General features: G+C 59.5%; 1 protein-coding gene and 1 long non-coding RNA gene across 3 annotated transcripts in view; one reads left to right on the top strand and one right to left on the bottom strand.

The window, feature by feature from the left end:
* Positions 1-2,580: 2,580 nt before the first annotated feature.
* The window catches only part of Kiaa0513 (KIAA0513 ortholog), a 37,785-nt gene continuing 29,305 nt past the window's right edge, over positions 2,581-11,060 (top strand). For both annotated transcript variants that reach the window (XM_004999246.4, XM_003460920.5), the window contains exon 1: positions 2,581-2,721. The gene's annotated coding sequence lies outside the window, so the exon portion shown is untranslated. The remainder of the gene's footprint in view (positions 2,722-11,060) is intronic.
* Positions 9,284-10,816, bottom strand: LOC134475828 (uncharacterized). Its single transcript, XR_010047099.1, has 2 exons — positions 10,237-10,816; positions 9,284-9,871 (listed from the first exon to the last, which is right to left on the bottom strand). It is a non-coding gene; the product is annotated as an uncharacterized LOC134475828 (long non-coding RNA).

The following is an 11,060-nucleotide window of genomic DNA, read 5'->3' as shown; positions in this document are numbered from 1 at the left end:
ATCCCTAATGGCATGTCCCAGTAGGAACCAGCGTCCTTCCTGCCCCATCACTGCCAAAACACCTGCCTGACTCCAGCACTGAGGGGCCCACGAGAGACCCAGATGGAAGGGGCAGCCCGGCCTGTGCACACCGAGAACCCCAGTGTCCGGGACAATTCCCCCCGGACCCTGCCACAGGACCAGCCCTGCCGTGGCCCCGATTTGAGGACTTTACTCCAGGAGCAGTGAGGAAACACGTGTCCTGTGAGCCACTCAGTCTGGGGTGTCTATTGACAGACAAGGGGAAGGTGACCCACTTGTGGGTCCCGTCTCTCCTGAGCTATTCCTGTCCCCCCATCAACCCTGGAAAGCACGGAGAGGGGGGGAGCTAGTGGCAAAACAGAAACAGAACCACGTGATCCCGTGTAACTGCTCCTTCCACTCACCCACGATTCAAAGCGTCTTTGAGTCTGACTTGACTGTCCAGTGATTTATACAGGACAGTGGGACACCTCAGCCGTTCTTCATCCCACATACTGGCTGCTTTTCTCTGCCTGAAACTCCACCTCCTGGCACCCCCATGGCTCGCAGGAGCACCCTCCAAGCCGCATGGGTAGGGCTTGACCTCACCCATGTCCCCATCTGGCCCATCTACTGATCCAGCTGGCCTTGGAGACAGGTTCAAGAGGTAAATTTTGTCCATTCAGAGCAAATCCTGGCACTTTTTTTTTTCCTTGTTTTTGACGCTGGGGGTTGAACCCAGGGAATTGTGTGTGCTGGGCAAGCACTCTACTGCTGAACTAAACCCAGCCCTTTTTAAACATTTTGAGACAGGGTCTTGCTAAGTGGCTCATGTTGGCCTGGAATCTTTGACCCTCCTGCCTCAGCTTCTCAGGGGGATTCCAGGAATGCACACCAAGCCCCACTTTGAGTCCTGGGACTTTTGACAGAACTGAAAGACTGAACCTTTATTTATTTTTCCCCCCTACTGAGTCTGCTGCTGAGACAGCACAAGCCTGAAGCTGTCTGAGCCAGCTCATAGGTTCTGCCTAGAATGGGGAAGAGACAAGTTCAGGAGATGACATCTGTGGCCCTGGGTCCTGCTGGGCCAGCCCCAGAACTTTCCTGTTATGTGAATCAACAACACTCTTCTTAACCACCAGTTTGAGTGAGTTTCTGTCACTTATGGGAAAATTCTGGTGTCTTCCGATCCAGAGCCAGTACTGCCACCGTTTTGGCATCTGTCGATTTCACAGCAGAAAGTCAGCTTTGCTGAGCACTCTGTGGTCTGAGTCTTGTCACAAATATTTTTCATGAGTCATTTCTCCTGAGTAGTTCTCAGGGTCAGTATGAAGTTCACTGCTCTGTGGTTTTCGGACTGTCTTTCTTCCTCTTTGCAGTGGACTGACTGGTCATTTGCCTCTGTCCAACTTTCTGGCAAGTTCAGAAAACCTTTTATCGTGTCACCTTGCACGAGCTCACATTTTCAGCATTGCCAAGGCCAGATCAGAGCTGTGGGGGTCATGCACTGGGCCAGGTTCACTGTCTGGTTTCTCCAGCCCCAGCACAACCCTCTCTTCCCGCAGGTCCTGTGAGATGCACCTGTATCCTTCGGGACTCAGCAGAAACCTATGCTACCTACTGTGGAGTCCACATTAGAGGATGAGGGCTGTGCACGGCCTCCTCCTGAATTCACACCGTACCGAGGCACCCAGACCCCCCTGCTCTCATGCTGGTGGTACCCAGTCAGGCAGGCAAATCCGGAAGGGACCAGGGCTAAGATGCCAACGATCCTCATCCCCCGCGCGACTGCAACGCCCAGCTTCCTCACGTTGTTACCTAAACGTTTCCAAACAAGTGCTCAGTTTGACAGGTCGGCTCTCCAAGGACAGCAGCTCTGTCTGGGCAAGGGACAAATGGTTGGCCACCCCCTTGCACGTTCATTTTTCTTTTGAGAGGCAGAACTCTAGCCGCCCCTGGGTAGCCCAGCTGGGGACATGTCTTAGAACGTCGGAGGCAGGTTTACTCTGCTAGGCAAGGAAACCAAGCTTGACAAAATCCCAAATGATGGGGAAGGGGGAATTACTTTTTATATAACTAAAAAACCTTACAGTGCCACCTCCCCGCGACGGAACCCAGCGCTTCGCACCTGCTAGGCAAAGGCTGCACCCCCAGCCCCACACGTTTTTGGAGATTCGGCCGAAACCCAATGACCTGGACGTCACGTCCACCCTCCGGTATTTATGCCAAGCTCTCCGGGCTCTCGCAGCAGGTGGAGCGGGCTCCCCAGCCGCGCAGTCGGCCCCAAGCAAGGCCTCGGCCGCCCGGACGGCGCTCTGCGCGCGGTTCCAAGGCCAGGCCGGTCGCCCTGCGGCGCCAGGCCAGAAGTCGGCGTCTGAGTCTTAGAAGTGCCTGAAACCGACTGGACCCCAAGCCCTCGGCCACGAGGGCTCTCCCCCGCGAGGCCTCCGTCCGGGGGCGCCAGGCTCCGGATCCCGCAGGGCGCGCGGGACCGCGCTCGGCTCCCACGGGCCAGGTGGGCGGGGCAAGCGGCTGCGCCGCGGTCACGTGACCCTGGGCGTGGTCGCGCCTGCGCACACCGCTGGGGCGGGCGCGCCCACTGACTGACAGCTCGGGCCGAGGCGCCGCTCGAGGACCCGGCTGCTCGCGAGGCGCAGTCGCCGCAGCTGCAGATCGGACTGTGTCGCCGGCCGTGTCTCCCGCCTGACCGGCGCCGCCGCGGTGAGAGGGCCGAGGGCCTGTTGGGGCTTGTCTGCCAGGCTCACGAAGGGATGCCCGGGGGTCACCCCGAGGAGCTGTGGGGCACCGACGGGATCCCCTGGGGGGCGCGAGGACCTGCGAGGGTGACATGGCAGCGCCTTGGGGTCGCGGGCCGCGGTGCGCCGTAGGGAGGGGGGACCCGGCTGAGCGTTGGGGGAGGCAGGGATGGGGGTCATCGCGGGGTGGGCTCAGGCGAGGCGCGGGACCCGGCCCAGCTCAGGGCTGTCCCCAGCTGCTGCTGGCCGATGCTGTCGCCAGTGGCTGCACGACACACTGGTGTGTCCTGGGCAGAAGACACCCTGGCTCCGGAAGGAGAGCTGATGCGCGGCAGCCGGAGCAGGGGCTGAGGACGGGGGCTTGGCCCTGGCCACCCTGGCCACCCCGCCTGCGCTGTCACAGCTCCCCTCTGCTTCTGATGGCCAGCGGGCACAGGCTGGGGGGCGGGCACAGCAGCCTGGATGCGGTTTGGGAGCTCCCCTTCGGGCTCTGGAGACTGAATGTTGGCCAGCATGGGGTTGTCAGGGGCAGGCCACGGCCCCTTCTGCTGTCCCCCAGTTTGCTGGGGTGCTGGGGGGCTGGACGTGGGAAGATGGAAAAAGGGGGGAAGAGGAAGAAGACTGCCACCTCCCCTCCCCTCAAGTTTCTCTGGGCAGCAGTGCCAGACTGCAGAAGGAGCTGGCGCAGCTGAGGCCGATGTGGCGGTGGCTCCCTGTGGTCCGTGTCCGTGCAGGCTGACAGCTGTCAGGACCCGCTCCAGCCATGCCGCGCAGCCCTGTAACTGGATGCCACTGTTCAGATCCCTCTGATGGGAGGCGGCAGCTGCCTAAACCCAAAGCAGGGCAGCAGTGATGCTTTGTGGGGGGTGGTAGCTGCCCACATTCCTCCACCTTCCCCGCCCGCCCCCCTCCAGCTCCCTGTGGCCCAGTGTGCCCTGCTGCTGCTGTTTCAATTCGTTCAGAAAGAGACCTCTTGCACCGTCAAAGCTTGGGCAAGGGGCAGTGAAAAAGTTGACTCATGGGGTTTTCTTTTTCTGTCCAAGAGATGGAAGGGCTCCCGGGACTCGGGCTCAGGCCACCGTTGGTGACAGCACTGTGCTGCCAGTCTCTGGTTTCATTCTGACATTCCTCAGCAAGTTTGTCTTTAGGTTGGCAACTTCCTGTGAATGTGTGCTCGTATTATTTGAGGGTGTCATAGGTGAGACCACACAGAACCCACCCAGTGAGGTAGAGAAGTCACAAGCCCTGGGAGTGTTGTGTGGCAGACGGAGGAGACACTGCAGGACAGTGGCTGTATTTCTGTCCTTAGGGTGCTAACTTTGTTTTTCTAAAGGTTTGCTTTGTAGGAAGCCCGGATGGCGCTCGGGGCTGCCTTGGGGTGTCCTGCTGCCCGCCTTCCTCAGTGTTTCCCTCTCTTCCTCCCCTCTCTCCCTTTCTCCCTCTCTCTTTCCCCCACCTCCATCTCTACTGTCACAAAAGGGAAGCAATCAGGTTAAAAGAAATACGGAAAGCAGAAAGTCTTGGGACGTCAGTCACCACCAGGAAGGGGGGAGCGAGTCCCTGTTCCGATGGCCTGACCCTTTGTACCTTACAGTGCTGTCTGCACCCCAGCCTCTTAGCTTGCCTTCGTCACGAACTGGGGATTGTCAGACCTGCGTCACAGAGGCTGGCTTGCCCAGGGCCCCGTCACTCTGGCAGCAAAGCCAAGGGTTAATCCAGCTGCTGACACTCAGTGTCACACCCCTCACCCTGGGCACATCGGGTGGCTCTGAGTGAGCCCTCTCTCCCACCAGGGGCCCCGATTCTTTCCGTGGTCTTTCCTTCCTGGCCACCGCCCAGGCTAGCCTGGCCAGCCAGTGTGGCTCCCCGACCGCTCCCCTAACCCACACACCAACTCAGATTTGTTTACAGGCTTTGGGCAATCTAGTAGGAAGTGTGATTGCAGAGTGTGTCTTTGCAAAAGAACTGGGGTTTCCAAACATGAAGGTGTCTTCAGAGTGTGGTGCAAGAGAACAGGGCCATTCCGGAAGAGGAATGTTGCAAGACTCAAGGTGCTGCCCAGGAGTCGTGTTTGCTTTAATCAGGGCTTTCTACGTGGCGCTGTGTGGCTCAGGCTGGCACTCCCTCCCACCACGCCCCGAGGCGCAGCTGTGCTCTGAGATGCGCAAGGTTCTGTTCCACCCTGTGGATGTGGGCAGTGCTGCAGGACCTCGAGGCTGCCTGGTGTGTGTTTCAGCAGGTTGGTGGCACACACAGAGTGACAGCATGCCCAGGGCACGCCTGGGTGAGACTCCCAGCGGCTCCGTGCCTAGGGTACTGTGTTCTTTCCTGGACAGCACTGTTTGACGAAGGTCAGGGGAGAAGAGTAACTGTCGACTGCATCTGCCGCGGTGGTGACAGAGGCAGGCCAGTGAGGGAGAGAATCTCGGTGCCAGGATTACAGAAAGCGCAGGCTGCTGTGGATCAGGCGAGCAGAGTTCAAGTCCTGAGTTGAGACGGTTCCCACACACCTGCTTGGTATCCTTGCTGCTTTGAGACAGGGTCTCACTGTGTAGTCCCCTTGGCTCAGCCTCGAGAGTGCTGGGATGTCAGGCATGTGCCACACGCCCTGCGGACATCCTCCCTGGGTCTGCTAGGTGACCACAGGTACCCACTGACCTCACGTGTCCTGCAGCCGGCACTTCTGCTCCCACTGCATCGCAGCGGGGAACAGCTCATGGCACCCACAGGTAACAAATGCAGCAAGGGCCTTAGCGGTATCTTTGTGCCCCGTTTACCTTACCCTGGCTACTCAGGGCGGGCGGCACTCACACCCTGGACCTGAGCACTGCACCACACATTCTAGATCCAGCCACCTCTGAGAAAGCCCCACCTGTGACCACATGAGGCTCTGGGGGTACAGCTGGACACAAGCCACAGCACGGCTCCCATGCCACGCCTTCCGTGAGACCTTCCCTGACAAGCAAGGTTGTGTCCCTTTCCTCTGGTGCCCGCCCGCTCGGTCCTCTTGCATTTGTGTTCTTCAAATCAGCATCAGACTGACCTTCCCCGTGTGCTGTGCATCAACAATGCCTAGAACAGTGCCCAGCGGACAGTAGTGCTGGGCAGGTGCTTGTGGAAGGCCTGATGCCTCCCACGGTGAGACCTTTTCAGAGTGGGAGGCATCGCTGCTTCGGAAGGTGCTAAATCGGCTTTCTTTTCCTGGAGATGAGGCGTGACTGTGGCTGACACTGGGCAGGAGGATTGAAGCACTGTACAGGGGGAAAACCGAGCGCCCTGGCCCACGCACGTCCTGGGGTGACCGTAACAAAGTGCTGCAGGCCAGACGTCCATAGCCGTGTATGGACGGCCGCTGCTTCCACCCTGGGGAGGCTGTGCGTGCCTCTCTCCAGCCCCGGGCTCTGCCTCCCTGGCCCATGGCTGCCTTGTCCCCGTGGGCCGGGCTTCTCACCATCTCCCCCCTGCTCTCGCTGCTGTCCCCACTTGTGAAAAGGCACAAAATGGACTTGGGATCTGCTGGTTATTTCTAGGGACAACAGCAAGGATTTGAGTATTTTCATAGAAAGCGCCCGTGATCCTTGCGATTTGTGGGGATCGTGTCATATTTATGTTTCATAGGCTAAGTGACAGTCCCAACACCATTGGTGCCAATGGGCTCCAAGCATGTACCTGGCCGAGGTGGCCGATCGGTGGCCTGATGTGCCCTCACTTTCCCATGGCAGCACCTGTGGCTTCTGCCCTCCCTGATAGGGTGGGGGTTCCCCAGTGGCCTCTGCAGGGGGCGCCATCTCTGACCCCTTGTCCGGGTTCCTTCTTAGTCTTGTCCTTGGGACAGATCCTTGGTGCTGTCAGCCAGGCCCTCTGGCCACTGCACGGAGGAGGCACCGTCAGGAGAGGCTGTGTCCACTATGCTGTTTGCCAGGGCTGGACAGAGATGCTGGGGGCCTGGAGCCTGGGCATGAAGCCCTGGCAGGGAGTGGACCCCCCAGGCTCACAGAGCTCCCCTCGTTCCGGTGCGGTGGGCTGGGGGGACGGAGCAGGTGCATGCCTGGTACCTCGGCCAACTTCCTTTTCCTCGCCCTTGACCTCTGCTGGGTACTCCCTGGTGCCCCCTCGGTTCATTTCATTTGTCGTACTTTGATCCGTGCAAATGGTACCGAATTCAAATAATACAAAAACGCCAGTGAAAGCAGCTCCCGCCTGTCCCTTTCCTCACTGTCCCCAGCTTCTCATCCCCCACTGGCACCTTCACGGCCAGCACCTCGTGTCTCCTTCCTGAAACCAGCACGCTCTTAACATCCCAGCTGCCTCTGCTGCCCCCCAACCCGCAGGCCTGCTGTCACCCTGTCCCTCCTCCCTCTGCCTTTCACACCCTGTGAGCTCAGGGCCGGTGACAGTACCCCACTGAGGAGTCCAGAGGACTGAGGTGCTGGGAGCAGTGACCTGGGACGGCACAGGGGACTAGTGTGGGACCATCCTTCCGTGGATGTGGCTGTCAGAGTCCGCAGCTCTGCCTGGGGAGGTGGCCCTCGTGAGAGACACTGGCAGAGGACGTGTGTGTGTGTGTGGGGGGGGTCATGTTACGCTCCCCCGTGTGACATCATCAGAGTCACCTTAGCTCACATTTGTGCGGCTTTTATGCAGGCTGCTCCTCTGCTCCCCACTTCGCTGCCCGTCCCCCCGGGCTGAGCACAAGTCACCTTTGAGGTCCCTTGTGCATATGCCCTGGAGAGCAGCGCTGGGGACAGTGCAGGGCCTTTGCCTGCCATCCTGTGCCAGGCCACCCTGCCGCCACCCCTTCCCTCCTGTCATCTTCTCCGAGTCTTCTCAGGGCCCAGGTAGCCCTGTGCTCCCCCAGAGTGATGCCCCACCCCAGCACCTGGACCTGGCTCGGCTCCGAGGCTGTGGCGGAGGGCTCCCTGCTGCCCCTGCTCCTGGTCACATCTGCTCTGCTGTCTCCCTTCCTGTAGCCGCTATGGGGGTGGATTTTACATGCTCAAATGTAAAACCCATCACCCGTTCAGGTCTACAACGCTGTATTTTTAGTAACTTGACTGAGTGGTTCCACTGTCGACATTTAATTTTGCACGCTTCCATCACCCAAAAAGGAAACCCCTCCACATCCTCAGTCAGGGCCTCTGCCCGCCCCAGCTGCCGACACCCCGTGTCCAAGGCGATGGAGTGCAAGCTCCCCTTCTGCCGCCTGCTTTTGTCCTTAGCACTGAGAAAGCACAGCGCCCCCGGGCCCTCCACCTCCAGTGCCCACCCCGTGTCTTGCAGATGAACCTCTGGCTACGGGGTGCACAGGCTAGTGACAGTGCCAGTGGGTATCCTGGGCACCGGGTGTGGCCGCTGCCTCCAGAGCTGGACGTGAGTGGCCAAGCCTCGTTGGCCTTTAGGGCTCTTTCCAGCAAAGGCAGAGCAGGATTCGACCTGCAGGGAGGAAGGGGAGGGAGACATTTTTCCTCCTGCCTCCTGACCCCGCTCGGGGCAGCGTGCACCAGTGTGGACTGGATCAGATGACCGATGACGTCCTTTCCCCCAGGTGTGCCCACAGACATCTCCTGTCTTTGCAGCCCAGCCAGGCGTGACTCAGAGTGGGTGACTCACAGCCACAGAGTGACCGAGAGCTGGGAGAGGAGGATCTGGGAGCAGCAGAGCGCACGCCAGATGGAAAATGCCAGGGCAGTGTGCTTGAAAGGGTGCTGTTCAGCTAGCGCTTGAGCTGGGGGTACAGGAGCCCCCGGGACAGGGATGCGCCCAGGGTGCAGCAAACACAGCCGAGCTGCAAGAGAAGCAGATGCTGGGTTCCCAGAAGACCCCAGCGTTATAGGAAAACAGCGCCAAGCCCCGGCCCCCTACGGCCAGTGTCTTCAGCCTAAGCCGTCAGAGACACAGAAATGAGCTAATAAAGCAAAGGGAGTCTAATGCGCACTCGGCTGTGAGAGCAGGCTTGAGATGGCCCTCAGGAGCCCGAAGCAGAAACAGCAGCTTCATTTAGCCGCGCTGTGCAGGGAGGGGACCCCAACATCACATCTGATAGAGTTGATGAGCGGCTTGACCCTGCCCTGGAAAGGACGCGGTGTCCCTGACTTACCCCACCCTGGCCTGGGAGCTGCTGAGGGCCCAAGGCCACACATCTCCTGCCCCCTGGTCCTGCTTCTGCTCTTGCTCACGGGCACCGCTGCCACACAGCGGCCAGTGCACTCTGCTTCCAGGATGGACGTCAGGTCCTGCTCTTCCCTGGGCTCCTCTCCCGTGGCTCCTGGGATATAATTCCAAGCCCTGGCCTTGACCGCCAGCACCCAGCACCTCTACGGCCTTGCACAGCCCAGAGCTACTGTGCCTTGCCCCTGGCTTAGTGGTCAGGTCTGTGCCCACAGCAGGGCAGTGCCCTTGTGGCTTCCTTGGGCTGCCAGTCAGTGAGCCACATCTCCTGCCTTTGCAGGTCAGGAGAGGGTCCTGTCCTTGTCCAGTCCCCTTGACCCAGCCCCGTCTGACAAAAATTCAGGCTTCTAGCGACCACATGAAGAATGAGAGATTAATTTTACTAATAGGTTTTAGTTGACCGGTGCATCCACACAGTTACTACCCACACAAGCAGCGTCCATATTACTGAGGACATCTGTGGTTGCCCCACCTGGCGGTGCTGCTGGCACCGTGTGTAGAGGCCAGGCGTCCCCCTGAGTGCCCTGCCGTGCATAGAGGAAGCCTGCTGTGATCCTCAAGGCTGCCTCCTGCTGTCAGGTGGCCGTCCGGGAGGCGGTCAGTAGCTGCTCGGTGATGTCTCTCCCAGCAGCTCTTCTGGGCAGAGGGCAGGATGGGCGGGAAGGAGGAGCAGGCTCCGCTGGAGGCTTCCAGGAGGATGGAGGCCGGGCGTCCAGCCGCCCTCTTCGCTCTGGGGTCCCTCCCTGGTGAGGCAGTCACAGGGCCCCCCCCTTGTCAGTCACGTGCACGTGGCATCTGCCAGCCCCACTGCTCAGGCTGCTGAATAAATCCTCATGCTCCGAGGCAGGGCCCGAGTGTGTGGCGGTGGATTCCCTCCTGCTCTGCGGAGGCCTCCAGGATGAGAGAGAGCTGTGCTCCCGTTTCGTTACGGGTGGGGAAGTGGCTGCCTGTGAATGTTTCAGTTTAAGGCTTCAGGGAACACTTCCAAGCATAAACTGAGTTTGTGCTAGACGAGGCAGTGTCTTCTCTCCCTCCTGACTCCAGGCAGGGCTGGATCAGCCTGCTTCGGTTGTGCGGGGGCGCCAGATCCTCACACCCGCCTCCCCGCCATCTGTCCCCAGTCCGGAATATCCTCCCTCACCGGCTGGCACGCCGCTGTCGCCCCATCTGACCCAAAGAATGCTCTCTTTAAAACCTGCCTGGGCCTCCTGTGCCCCATCAGCACCCGCATCCAGAGTCGCTGCTCTCCTCCCATGGCTGGGATGGTTTCGGGGTGTGTCTCCCCAGATCTCGTCTCGGGGAGGAGGCCTACCTCTTAGTGCTCAGGACTCCTGTCTGTTCCTTTCTGTGGCAGGGCTGGACCTGAACTCCCCAGGGGACGCCTGTGCTCCATCCCTCTGGTGCTGCCCTGTCCAGATGGGGGACAGCATCTCCTTCAGCTCTGGCAGGAGACCCTGCACAGATGACAGCCAGGCGGGGGAGGAGCAGCCTGCCTCGGCCCACTGGTGGCAGCGTGCACTGAGCGGGGCGGGCTTCCACACGCAGCCATCATGTGGCTTGCAGACCTGGCTTCACCTGTCCTTCACTGCTCTGGGGCCCGGTGGCCTCCTCCTCCCTGTCCCTCTCTAACCTGTCTAACAAGCCCCACCCATTTCTTGGCAGCCTGAAGTCTCGGCTCACGGGAACATATTGGGATTTCTTCTGCTTACAACAAAGTCTAGGATTAGTCAGCGCCCAGCTGTCTGTTCCCACTCCTTTGGAAGCGTCTTTGTGTTCTCTTCATAGTTTAAAATCCGCTTGGGGGGGCTGGGGATTTAGCTCAGTGGCCTAATTGCCTGCCTGGCAAGCGCTAGGTTGTGAGTTTGATCCCCGATACCAAAAAAAAAAAAAAAAAAAAAAAAACCCAAAAAACAAAAACCGCTTAGGGATTCTTCTAGCCCCAAGTAACATCTGTGAAAACCTAGCTAAGCCCCCTTGCTCCCCTGGACGTGGGACTTAGCCTCTTGTGACACTTTGGATGGAGCAATTTCCAGCCAGGTGAGGTCTGTGCCTGTGCCCACAGGAACCCCAGAGGCACGGTGTGGCGAAGCTTGTGGGGACACTTCAGCTGTGCTAGTCGGCTTGAACCTCGAGGAC

The sequence above is a fragment of the Cavia porcellus genome, unplaced genomic scaffold (assembly GCF_034190915.1).
Source record: "Cavia porcellus strain 051 isolate PalLab524CR breed Dunkin Hartley unplaced genomic scaffold, mCavPor4.1 scaffold_4, whole genome shotgun sequence".
Classification (NCBI taxonomy): Eukaryota; Metazoa; Chordata; class Mammalia; order Rodentia; family Caviidae; genus Cavia; species Cavia porcellus.
This window is presented reverse-complemented; position numbering and strand designations above follow the sequence as displayed.